The sequence below is a fragment of the Sciurus carolinensis genome, chromosome 7, assembly GCF_902686445.1.
Source record: "Sciurus carolinensis chromosome 7, mSciCar1.2, whole genome shotgun sequence".
Taxonomy (NCBI): domain Eukaryota; kingdom Metazoa; phylum Chordata; class Mammalia; order Rodentia; family Sciuridae; genus Sciurus; species Sciurus carolinensis.
In genome coordinates, this window is record NC_062219.1 from 114,104,411 (window position 1) to 114,117,585 (window position 13,175).

Sequence of the window (13,175 nt, forward strand, 5' to 3'; positions counted from 1 at the left end):
TTAGGAACACCTTATTTTTCCTTCTTTTCTATCCCCCACCCCCAACTATACTATCAGATCTTACTTATGTCAAAGAACATAAAGCACAGGGCTTTTCGGAGTCAGAAGTATTGGCCCTACAAGTAAGTGAAGGATACCTCTCAATGGGAGGACTCAGGGAAGCCCTCCCCCATGTAGCTCTGACCTCTCACTGGCTTCAGGCTGCCAGGTCGGGGAGGGCTCTGCAGCAGCAGTGTGGGCCTTGTCCTTACATAGCCAACCACTCATTTGCCATCCTACCTGCTAACACTGACCTCTGATTACCTTCGTGACATTAAGCAATGAAGTCACCTGTCTGAGCCTCTGTTTTTTTTATCTGTAATATGGGACTAATACCAATAAACCGTCCCTCCAGGAATGCTGTGGCATCAAGTAAGACACTGCACAAAGAAGATAAGTCAGAGAAGGGTACTTACTTAGTTATGGGGCCCAAAAGTCCTTTTGCAACACAACTCTGAGTGGGCTGGGGTTTAAAAATTCACACCAGCCCTTGGATCAAGCACTAGAGAAAAGCAAGTCCAGACCCATAGGTGAGATTGCCCATGTGGGGCTGGGGACATAGCTTAGTGAGAGAGCCCTGCCTAGCATGTGCAAGGCTCTGGGCTGATCCCCAGCATGGAGGGTAGGGGGACTACAGCGCTAAAACAGGTCCTAAAACCAGAACTGGGTGATGCATTGCAGAACCCTTAAGTACTAACCAGCAGTGTCTCTCCTCAAGCTGCGCTGAGTTCCAGAAGAATCTTAATCTCTTCTGGGGCCTGGGGACATTGCTCAGTGGCACAGTACTTACCTAGAATGTGAGAGGCCTGGGTTAGAGCCCCAGTACCAAAACCAAACAACAACCCCTCCCCAAGTCCCTGCCCTCCCTCTGAGACTACCATGTGTATCAGAGGCTGGCACCCTCTGCTCCCCTCCCCCACACTCAAACCTACCAGCCCCACCTCTAGGGAGCACTCAAGGCCTATTCCTGACACAAATTTCAGAGTTGGAGGGGTTTAGTACAAGAGGTAGGGCATGGACATGCCAGTCTGAAAGACTGTAACACATCCTTTAATTTGAAAGGTGAGTCGCTGTCCTGTGCTTCCTGTTCCAAGTTCTTTCCCAAGTCTCAAATAACTTTATTTTCTAATCTTGAAAGTAAGAGACATCTTGGTGGGACTTCTGGTGTGTGTGTGGGTGGGTGGGTGGAGGGAGTACAAGGGGGAAAAAAAAAAAAGAGAAGAAGAGTACTCATAATCCTACCACCCAGCGACCTTTTGGGATGACCCTTCCAGTCAATCCACTTTCACTCTTTTGGAATACAAATGCTTAAAAAGTGAAATTGGGTAATCGGTACATGGTTTGAATTTTCCTATTTTTCCACTCACCACTTACTATCATAAGTATTTCCACATGACATCGAATATTTTAAGCAACAGTTTTTAATGGTCACATCGTTGCATGTTCCAGAATTTATTTAGCCAATCCCCTAGAGTTTGACATCTAGGCTGTTATCTCCCCCCCACCTTTTTTTTTTTTTTTTTTTTTTTTTGCACTAGAGATTGAACCCAGGGGTGCTTAACCCCTTAGCCACATCCCCAGCCCTTTTTTCTATTTTATTTAGAGACAGTCTCACTGAGTTGTTTAGGGCCTCAGCAAGTTGTTGAGGCTGGCTTTGAACTGCTACCTCAGCCTCCTGTGGCTCCTGGGTGTCACCGCACCTGGCTTATTTTATTTATCTTTTTTTTTTTACGATGACTCTAGTAAATACCTAGAACAGGTATTAAACAGGACACCTTGCAGTTTTGACTATCATATTTAGAAGATGGAATTACATATTTTAAGGTTCTTTTTTTAAACTATATTTTTTAGTTGTAGATGGCACACAATACATTTATTTATTTTATATGGTGCTGAGGATCGAACCCAGTGCCACATAGGCTAGGCAGGTACTCTACCACTGAGCCACAACCCCAGCCCCTATTTTTAATTTTTTTTTCCCTGTGGTGCCAGGGATTGAACCCAGGGCCTTGTGCATGCAAGGCAAGCACTCTACCAACTGAGCTACATTCCCAACTCTAAGGTTCTTGATTTAATTTTTTTCTAGGTTATTCTTTTGTTGTTGTTGTGTTGTTTTTAGTTATACACGTCAGTAGAATATATTGACATATTTGTTCTTGATTTAATTGATAGCCATAAAATTTGTACTAATTTGTCCTCCTCTGGCAATGAGATCATTATCTCACAAGACTCACAAAGCCTCAACTTTTTGGTGGTTTCCCTGTATTCTCCTCAGTTCCTCCTCAGAGATTTTCAGATCTGCATAAAGCATTCAAAATCAAACACTACAGAGCCTGATGAGCCTGTATGGGCTCCCTGGGTTCATAGCTGGGCAGGGTCTTCACCTGATGTGGGGCGCAGCAGTTACTGTGGTCTTTATAAATGGAGGTGAATAAGACGCGGGGGACTTACGTATTGATGTAAGAAGGAGACAGAAGCAAACAAAGGGGCAGGTAAGCACACCTGTTAATGCAGCAGAATCACTTAGGGAGCCTTAGAAATAAACCATTCCTAGGTCCCACTAGAGCTCAGTTAAATCGCTCTCTGAGCAGGAAGACTCAGGCTTGAGTAACTCACAAAGCTTTTTCAAGTATTCTGAACTTCCAGTGTAGCCAGGATTGAGAAGCTCTGCTCCATACAACACACACACACACACACACACACACACACACACACACCTTTAAATTAGGCACTGGGGGCGATGGGAAACTGGAGGGAGAGGGGTACTCTGCAACAGCTTCCAGAGGAGGTGACTTCTGGGCTGAGTCATTAGGCAGGAGCAGGCTCAGAGCACAATTTTTTTGTTTGTTTGTTTGTTTGTTTTTCTTTTTCCTGACAGCACTGGAGATGGAAGCCAGGGCCTCACCCATGCTAGGCAAATGCTCTACCCCTGAGCCACACCCCCAGGTCCTGTATTTTATTCTTAATAACACCCATTGCACTCAGAGTCCCTGAAAGCCCTTACCTGTACCCTGTCCCTCCTCCCTCCCATGCAATCCTCTGCTCACTTGACAGAGGAAGGAACCACTCTTCGAAGATGCCAAGTGACTTGACAAGGTCACCTGGCTGCTGCGAGCTGTTGGACTCCTCCCTGCATCCCATCTCAGAGCCAGCAAGGCCCAGAGGGCAGTTGCTCTGGCATGATTCTGTGGAAGCTGAACCCCTTCTCACCACCACGCTCTCCAAATTTACCTTTTACTGGCTCCAGACCTAAAATGCTCCCACCAGGCCCTGGCAAAGAGGCCTGGCTCAGCTCTCCTTCCTACTACTCTGACCAAAAGGAAGAATTAACAATAAAAAAGAGGGAGAACCAAAGATTCCACTCCATCTCATTAAGAAAGTAAACATAAGAGCCATCTAAGTGTCTAATTAAGCTTCTAATTAGTCCCTGCTTGTTACTAATGCAAATTAGATTACTCCGCTTAACTACAGCATGTCCACAACACCCTTGTTAATTGCGGCCTTTTGAAATTAAATTACTCCCTAATTAGCATATCAAAGCCATTGATTCGGAGCTGGGAAAGATGAGGGCAAGAGGAGCCGAATGCCAAGTTTGGTTAATCAGAGACGGCTAATTAAATAGTGACGTCTTACGTGGGGGGCCTGCTGGTTAAGGAGTAGGGGCAACCCACTCAGGGGCAGAAATGGCCACCTGGAGCCTGGTTCTGGTAGTGGCCTTGACACCAGGGCCTCCTATGGGCATAGGAGGGACTTCAGTGGGCCTGCAACAGACCACTGGGTCTGGCCCTCCCTTAACCTCTGGCTGCTCTGTCTAGCCTTGCCCCTGGCACACCCTGGCCTTGCTTCATCTCCCTAGATGATTTCTAGGTATGGCATTCACAGAGATCTTGAGCATCAATTTAGGGGTATCCAAAGCACAACCATATTTGAATATGCAAAGCTTCAGAGTCCTTCCACTTCTCTCCGGACTCAAGAAGGGTTCCAAAGGGGGACTGCTCCTCAGTCCCCAGTGGTTCGGTACGCATTTTTGGTTCCATTCTTGGAAGAAAGCCCCTTTTCCCAACAAGACACACACATAGAGAATAAGTTTGGGAAACAGATGATCTTCACAGAGGGGCTCACCTGCCAAGGGTGCACTAGTTTCAGCTTAGAATAGGACCCGAGAGACAAAGACCTTTATAATTACCTCTATAAAGTAAGGAAAAAGAATTATCCAACACCTTCATTTAGTTTTTGTTGTTGCTGTTGGTTTGTTGTTTTTTTTTTTTTTTTTTTTTTTTGTACCAGGATAGAACCCAGGGGCACTCAACCATTGAGCCACATACCCAAACCTTTTTAATATATTTATATTTTATTAGAGATAGGGTCTCATTGAGTTGCTTAGGGTCTACCTAAGTGCTGACGCTGGCTTTGAACTCATGATCCTCCTGCCTCAGCCTCCAGAGCCGCTGGGATTTCAGGCATGTGCCACTGCACCCGGATGCCACCATCAGTTTGTATATAAGTCTCGGTGTGGAAATTAGATTTGGGTCAGTGTCCTTCTTGGTCTTTGCTGAGCCCTTGATGTACAGACCCTAAAGAGCCCTTTGGGACACGGACCCCCCTAGATTTTCCTTGGATAATATTGAGACTGGTGAGTTCTGTCAAAGCTGCTAACCAAAATGCCCTCTGGGGCTAGGATTGTCACCAGGAGGCCAGGTGAGAAACAGCTTTCACTCATTCCTAGTTCCTCCTTATCCACACAGAAATATGGGCTCAGTGTTGGCCGTGTCTGGGTTGTTCAAAGGAAGCCCCAGTAGGGAGACTTATGGAAATTTACTAAGGCATTGAGCTGTGTGGTGGGGTGGGGGTGTCAGAAAACCTGAGCAGAGGTGGATATATTCAATTTGTGATCTCAGTCCTTCAGGCCTGCATTCCCAAGAGAAGTTCCCAGTTAACCCTACGTAAGTCATATCACCTCTCTGGGCCTAGATCCTTCACCTGTCAAATGAGACTAATAATTCCAAGATCCGGAAGATCTCTCAGGGCTGGTGTGAGGATCAGAACAAGGAGGGACATGAAACTGCAAAGCACAGTTCCTCAGTCAGTCTGGTGACCACCTAGTTCTACCTGCTACAACCCCCTCCCAGATTCCTAATGGGGATGCCTTCTAGAACCTTTTTCTTCCATCTTCAGGCAAGGGGCAGAGCCAGGGTTTCCAAGTGTCCTTAAGAATGCTGAGGGCTAGTTCCTGCAGATGCCTAGCTGTTGGGAAGCTAGGAAGTACCACACCTCTCTGCTCTGCCCTACATTAATGACCAGCACTGGCAGGGGCATTACTACGGATTCCTTAAAAAAAAAAAAAAAAAAAAAAGGTAGAATACCATACTGGAGGGTCCCTAACTGGGTTTTTCTCTGTCTCCCTCTCTCTTCTCAACTACAGTACAGCTGTCCCCAGCCCTCCCTCCCCAGTCCTCCTCTCTAAGTTCATCACCAGTAGCCCCTGGATCACTCAGGGTCAGGGTCAGGCCAAATTCCCAAAGGGTGAGATTTTGTTTATTTAAGGAGAGATCAAACATGGCCCAGGGGAGAGGAACTCCCCATGCCCCTACCACTGTCTCAAAAAGGGTGAATCTCAGACACTACTCAGCCCACAGGTATCCACACAGGCCAAACTGAGCAAAGGGGTCCATAGCAATTTTATTTTAGAAAATAAGTGAAATTAAAAGCAAAGCAGAAAAAGAGAAATGGGGGAGGGGAAGACTGTCCTGGTGTGAGGGGGAGGGAGGACAGAGGCACGCAAGGGCCAAGCTGCAGCCCGCCTAGCACAGCTCTCTCTCCCAAGGAGATTCAATTAATTGATAACAAGAGGCATCAAATTAATTTCTGGAGGATGTGAGATTCTGATGAAGGGAAATCTCGTCGATGGGATCAGGCAGGAGGGGGCGGGCAGCACCCCTTTTAATCAGGCTCAGCTGGCTAATTGGCAAGGAGGAGACTTCTATGGGTCATAGGGTTCCCTGCCCCGAGCTCCATAGTGCCCCTTGGAAAGACCTAGGAGGCAGTGGCTTCCTGTTGCTGTTGGAAACAAAGAGAGTGTGCAGCTGAAGCTAGGCAGAGGGGTCTGTGGGTGTCCCTCACCTACTGTACAGTAGGAAACTGGGGCCCACAGGGAAGACAAGGGGTGCCTAAGGTCATAGAGCGACATAGGGCCTCGGCAGCAGTGCCTTACTGGGTTCCCATGATGTATGTGTGTGAGTCCGGAACCTGTTCAGAACCCAGACCCACCAAGTCATTCCTGAACTCAGGGGTGTAGCACAGAATGTGGGTGGTCCTCCCTGCAGCTGAAAAACAGGCTGCACTGCCAAGGCCCCTGCGGACCCCAGGCACTGGTCCCCCAGCCCCATGCCAGGCATTTTCTCAGCACTCAGTGAGGGCCTAAACATTTCTCATTTCAGATCTCAATACCCCTAAGAGCTCCAGAGAAGGGCTCCTTCAGCGGTAACTCGAAGCAGTGCCTCAGCTGAGGAGGAGAGCAGGTAGCCCTGGCTTGCTGGGGAAAATCCCCAGTTTCTTGAAGGAGGGATTCTCAACTCAACACACCCTTGACCTTCAGAGTGCCTCCTGTTCCCATCTAGAGGCAGGGAAGCCTGGAGCTCAGAGTTTTGCTCCCCAAGTGACCCCTTCTGGGTTTCCCACAAATCTTGATGTTCCATCTCCCTCCAAAATTTTCCCCAACAGCACCTTCTTCTTCCAGGATGCAGACAAGAATCTGTGCAAGGAACACCGAAGGCAAGGAGGAAGTCTACCTTGGCCCACTTTTGGAGCAACTTCTTGGATCTGGGGCTCCTAGAAATGTGGGCTTCTAGAAATGAATGGAAAGCCAGAAGTCATATTCCAGGGAGCCTGCTCAGACCTGACCCAGAGGAAAAAGAAAAACAAACCCCCATGCCTGCCCACCCCCACTTTCCCTTCCTCCTGCAGGCTCTCCCAAGGACTGCCACAGGTACATGTGTCCCGTCAGGACCCAGAACCCCACGCAAAAGATCCACATTCCCATACTTGCTCCATTTCAGATTTTCCAAGTTGCAAACAAGCCTGTTCCAATTTCACTTCTTCAGAGTCCCACCAGTGTCCCTGCACTCAGAGGTACTCCACGATGGTCCAGTCCCTGAGCCACCCTGCCCTCAAGTGGTCATCATTTTGCCCTCCTCTTTCCTGCCAGTCAGAATTCTAGGTCACTTCCATGCCTACCAGCCCTGCCTACCTTGAACAAATGCCAAGAGGGTCTTTATTCTACATTCATCTTCACCGTCTGGAAAAACCCTCTCAACCTGTCTCCATTACATGGAAACCCAGGTCAGATGCCATCAGAACAAACTCGGGCTGGGAAAGGAAACAACCTTTACCTCTGCCTTGTACCATCAGTGGACCCCACCCACCCTGAGGTCTCAGTGCGCAGAGGAAGAGGCCCAGGAGGTGGGCAGAACGGCTGGAATTGGCAGGAGAGAAGAAAGGTGCAGGGGCTTCAATTAAGTGGGAGAGCTGAGGAAAACAAAAAGACCCTGGCATGGGCTGGTGGTGGGCAGTCTTGGAACCAGGGATCAAGGCAAGGGAGGGCTCTGGCCAGGCAACACACCAGAGTGACTGCACAGCCCCTCACCTCATAGCCGGATGCTGCCTGTACCTTTTGTGCCGGAGCTCCTGCTTCCCAGTCAGTGTGCCTTGAGCCCAGAAGCAGCACCTCACAAGACCACCACAGCCACAGTCACAAGGTACAGACATAAATTTTGGAGGAGAGAAGAAAGAGGGTTCCCAGGTGATCCTGTCTTGGCAGAACTGGCAGTGACTACAAGTGTGCATTTCATGGAAAATCCCGGAAGGCAACACTGAAGAAAGCCAACAACTTCAGGCTCGGGGATGTTTCTTTTTGCCTCTTAAGGTGATCCATTCAGCTCCCAAACTTTGAGATCCCAAACTGTCTCAAGTTGTGGCCAAATGTCTTCCATAAGGATGTGAGAGCTATGATTTCCAAAAACGAGAAATCTCCCTTTTGGAGAAAGGGGGTGCCAGTCATTTTACTCTTTCACGTTCTGGGGAATTTTCATTTATACTTTTATCCATAAGCATCTTAGCAATACCGGGAGGACACTCAAGGCACTGGCGGGGGGGGGGGGGGGGGGTGCTCAATCAGATTCCACACCCCAGTCCTCCTCTAAAGGGAAGGTACAATCTTCTGATAGAGGGAAGAGAGGAGTCCAAGACAAACTTGTGAGGAAGCAGGGGGTGGCGGCCCCTCCATCCCTTCCCCATAGCAGAGGCTCAAGCCCTGCTGGTTATATTAGGGTCCGGACTCCTACATTTTAGTCCCAGCTCTGCTACTAAGTAGCTGTGTAACCTCAGTCAAGTTGTCTCTTCTCTCTGGGCTTCTTTTTCCAGCCTATAAAATGAATGTTAATACTCCAGTATTTCCAGTATTCAGCCCAATAAGTGGCCTGGCAGTGCTAGTAAACTAACAATTTTTAAAAGCCATCCCTGGATTGGCACTACCATGCACCAGGCACCATGCTAGGAACTTACCTCTCATTCAACTCCCAAGCTGACTCTCTACATTGGGTATTATTGACCTACTTTACAACCTAAGAAAATTGAGGTTCGAGGAGCTTAATTAAGTTCCCCAGAGTCCCATTTCTATTGCCAAGTTCCACTCTGACACATGTTCTGCCCTGGGGAGGCCTGTGTTCCTTGCTCTGGGTTCCAGAGTTCTGGAACTAAGTCTGAGGAAGTCATCCCAGCCAATGGAGCCCAGAGTCCTGACAAAAATAGTCCTGAGGCTGCCTTGGCCTGGACAGCTGGGATGGGGCAAGACCTAGAGAAGGAAACTGTGAGGAAACCCTTGGATGGAAGAAATAGTTATTTAAGAAAGGTAAAGACATTGCACCTGCATGGGAGGAGGGTGTAGGGGTGTACTGCCCCAGTGGGAGTGACAGGAGACCTCCAGGAAACCCCAAGGCAGTGGGGAGGCTAAGGGTTAAGATGTAGGGGAGGAGAGGCCAGTTGTGGAGCAGGAAGGCTTCTGGAGATGTCCCTTCCCTCCCCTGCATCTCTCACCCCTTCTCTGCAACCCTGGCTGCTCCCATCTTATCAGTCTCTCCTGCCCAATGCTGAGGTCCAGAGAACAGACCCCAGCTTTATCACTTAAGTACCCAAATACCCAGCCTGGGACCTGCCCAGAGTAGGGGCACAACAAACACTTGGGGAATTACTGGATCAAAAGAAACACCCCCCTCTGTCGTCCTGCTTCCCTTCCCTCAGGAAGAGGTGTGTTTGGAGTAGGGGCCCAGCAGGATATACACATTCCTGGCAAGAAGGAACCTACCTGCCTACAGCCAGAAAGGAGGATTCTGGCCGAAGACAGAGAAAGGGGGATGGGGTGTCTAGGTGTAAGGAACAGGGGCAGGTCTCTGCCACTTGAGCCCATCCCCAGGTATTCTTCAGCTCTAGTGTCAGGCCTTTCCTTTCCTAGGGCTCAGGGGTTCCCCAACTCCAGAACTCCTGATAAACCTTCCCAGGACTGGGAGAATAGAAAACTCCACCTGGGGGCCCAGGGAGAAGCTGCTAGGATGTAAGTTTCCAGTGGTCTCCCCACCTTAGTGCCAAGGCTGGGGCCAGGGTAAGGTGGGGCATCTAAGGATCCAGGAGCACAGATTAAGATCTCATCTAAGGACTTGGGGAGGGGGCACCCACAGCACCATCTCCTCCCCATGCCACCTTGCCCCAATGACTAGAGTGGAAGTCACACCAAATGAGAGCTCCGGGTGCACTGTCTTTAGAGCAACTCAGATCTAAAGGCACTGCGGGAGCCGGCAAGCTACCTAGGTGCCCACTGCAAAGTCCCTGTGCCCTCCCTGCAGCCAACAGGTGACAAACAGTCTCAGAACCCCAAGGGGCAAAAAAAAGTTTCTCAAGTTAAAAAAAAAAAAAGGCTTCAGACTTCCCCACAGCGGTTTTCCGCGGGGGCGGGCAGAGGTTGTCTGAGGCCGGTGGCTCCCCTTCAAACAGCTCCTCTCGGTTCGGGTCGTGTTGAAGGAGCAGAGGGAGGGGGCTCCAAATGCCTGTGACCCAGGGCATGGAGGCCAAGAAGCTGGTCTGTCCCGGAAAGTGAGCTTGGGCCCCGGGAAGTTGGGCGGTGAGACCGCTCGGACCCTCCCACAGCCACCCGCCACACAGACCATTCCGCTGCTCTTCTCCTGGGTGGGAGAGGGGGCTCTTGGTCTAACCACGGCAACCGCCCCTCAAGTTGCGCTCCCCGAGGCCCTCAACACCTAACAGTTCGGTCTGGGACGAATCCAGGCGAGTGCTTTGAAGCAGGGCGAAGATGCTGAAGTTCAGATAAAATCCCGCATTGGCCAAAACGCTCTGGGCTTTCTCCGGAACTGTAGCTTCAATCTTGGGTTTGCTCCTCTGGGTCCCTCGCCCCTCTCCCCAGCTCAGGGCGCCGCGGTCTACCAGAAGGGAGACTCCGCGGCGCTGGGGTGCTCCACATGCCGTGATCTCCAGATGCCTTCAGTCCCAGGTGCCAAGTAAGCTAGGAAACCGTCCGGCGGGGTTGGCACGTGAAGTCGGGGGTGCAAAGGGAGGAGCAGGGCGCTCTCTGAGTTCAGGGCCCCCATACCCTTTCCTCCCAACCTAGAGAGTCGGAATGGGACATGGGTGTGTTCACGAGGTCGCCCCAGTGGGGGGGAGAGAGGTAATCCACCGCCGTCAGGGCCTCGGCCTCAGAATCCGCATCCCGCGAAATTACACGATCCTTTACCCAGGTGGCCGAGACACCAGGTCTCCCAGGGCACCCTGCATTCTAGCGCCAAGGGCTCTGCTCTGGCGCAGCTCAAGGAAGTTTGTTTGGCGTTGAAGCGGAGCGCGATGCTGGAGCGCCGCCGGGGTGGCCGCGGGTCAGAGAGGTGTCGGGGGAAGGAAAGGGGTTGTTCACGGGGGACATAGAGTCCTCAGTCTGGGAGGACAGAGTCCTGCTTGGTCACTCCGGACCCTCTTCCCTCCTGGCCTTCCCCCCACCCCAGTACATGGTGGGGTGGGAGCTTTCCCCAAACCGAGTGAATAGAGGTATGCGCCAGATCGGTCCCTCGCCCTGTGGCTCGGGCGCACAAAAATCACAGAGGCCATTTCCAGACGCTCTCAAGTCCCCAAGAAGTTTTCCGCTCTATCTCCGAGCTCAATGAAGGATGGCAGAAAGAGGATTGATTGGTCTCAGAACTTCCGAGGTGCGACCTCAGCAACACAAGTCCCCTCCTCACTCAAGGCGACGCGGCGGGTGGGACTGTAGTAACCCCCCCCCCGCCCCCGGCGCCCCAGTCCCTCTGCCTCTGGCCTATTTTGGAGAGTCCCGTACAGACTGGGAATGGGGAGCCCACTTCACCACTTCCCTTCCCAGCTCAGGAAAGTCCGGGCCGGGAAGTATTCTTTGTCTGACTCCGGGCGGGGGGGGGGGGGGTCGCGCCCCCTTACACCCCATTCCCAGCGGCGAGGCCCGGAGGGGGCGGAGCCCAGATTCTTGGGGAAGGGCGGGCCTCAGTGGCCTCTCCAGCCACCCACCCCCGGCCGGCCCCCGCTGCCCGCCACCGCCCCCCCCCCCGCCACCGCGCAGTAGCCCCCACCTGTTCCCAAGGCAGCTCCGGCCCGCAGGGGCCCGAGCCGGGGGTGGGGTCTCGCGGATCCCCCGGGGTCCGTGCACTACAGCCGGCCCCGGCTTGAACAAAGTGCGCCGGCCCGGGCCCGACTCCTCCCGGCGCCCGGCGCGTCTCCGGCGGGCAGTTTGCAAACACAAAGTGAGCCAGTGAGCGGGCGAGAGAGTGCGCGAGCTAGGGAGTTGGTCTGGTCGCCGGCCCAGCCCCCACCCGCTTCCCCGGGCCCGACCCGCCACCTACCTGTCCGGCCCGGCCGCTCCGTGCGGGCTCCGGCCCGTCAGCCCGCGCAGGGCATGGGGCTCGCTCGGGTCGCAGCCCGGGCCCGCCGCCGCCCGCCGGGGCTGCCCCTCCGCGCCGCCCCGCGCCGCGCAGCTCTCGGGCGTCCTCCCTGCGCGCCGCGCCGACCGCCGCGCGCCTCAGCCCTGCCGGGGCATCGCACTTTGTGGGTAGCTCGGCTCGCTCCGGCTCCGCTCCTCCTTCCCGGTCCTCCCGCGACGTTCGTTAGATCGCTCCGGCTCCCGGGCTCCGGGACCCCGGCGTCCCCGCCCCCGGCCCAGCCCTGGTTCCGGCCCGGGCTCCTCCCCGCCGCGCCGCCGCCGCCTGCGCCGCGCCCTCCTCGCGGGCTGGGGGCTCTGTCCCGGCCGCCGGCCTCACTGTCCGGTCCGCAGGGGTGGCCGGCTCCGGACTCCGAGGGGCTGCGACTGAGCCCGGGCTGCGAGTGGCTGCGAGCGGGCGGCGCGCGGGCGGGGCGGGAGGGGGCGGGGGAGGGAGGGGTGGAGGGGAAGGAGGGAGCGCGCGGAGCGCCCGGGAGGAGGGAGCGAGCGAGCGAGCGAGCGGCGGAGGAGGGAGGAGAGACCAACTTCTAGTGCTACCATAATTCGCCTAAAGCAGGTGCAGCAACTTTCACCCCGCGAGGCAGCCTGCCGCGAGCGAGAAAGACCACGTGGACCGAAGTTTAGGGGAGGAAAAATGGGGACGTGGAGAGAGGACTTGGGGCTACAAATTTGAGAAAGGCAGTAGGCAGAGAGACCCCAGAGATTCGCCCTGGCCTCGGACCAATCCCATGGTGCGCTTTGTAAACTCCGGCCTTTCCCTGGAGTCTGGAGGTACGGCCAAGTCCTGCTCCCATACGGTTCACTGGTTCCCGGCGGGCTGCGCCTGGCGCGGGGAGTGGCCCGGGCCCCCAGAGTCCGGAGCCGCCGTCCGGCCCCGGCCTGTCTTGCCTCCCTCCGACTCTGCAGTGCGTGGGGGCTGGGGTGGGCTTTCTGAACCGGGGTGGGGGCGGGGAGGCTCCTTCTGGGTGAACAGTCACCCCCCACCCCGCAGCTCCGCCGAGCGCTGCCTCCCTAGCGGAAAGGGAATTTCCCGTAAAGTGCTCTGAGAGCCGGTGAAGAAGGCGCCCAAGACTGGATCCACGAGGGCACGGCGAAGAGCAAAGTCGAGGCAATTATCTAG

The 13,175-nt window shown here is 53.4% G+C and overlaps 1 protein-coding gene across 4 annotated transcripts in view; it reads right to left on the bottom strand.

Annotated features, from left to right (window-relative positions):
• The window catches only part of Foxp4 (forkhead box P4), a 50,787-nt gene extending 38,295 nt beyond the window's left edge, over nt 1–12,492 (bottom strand). For 2 of the 4 annotated variants that reach the window (XM_047558552.1, XM_047558551.1), the window contains exon 1: nt 11,961–12,492. The gene's annotated coding sequence lies outside the window, so the exon portion shown is untranslated. The remainder of the gene's footprint in view (nt 1–11,960) is intronic. The other 2 variants (XM_047558554.1, XM_047558553.1) reach the window with 2 other exon arrangements.
• Nucleotides 12,493–13,175: the final 683 nt, after the last annotated feature.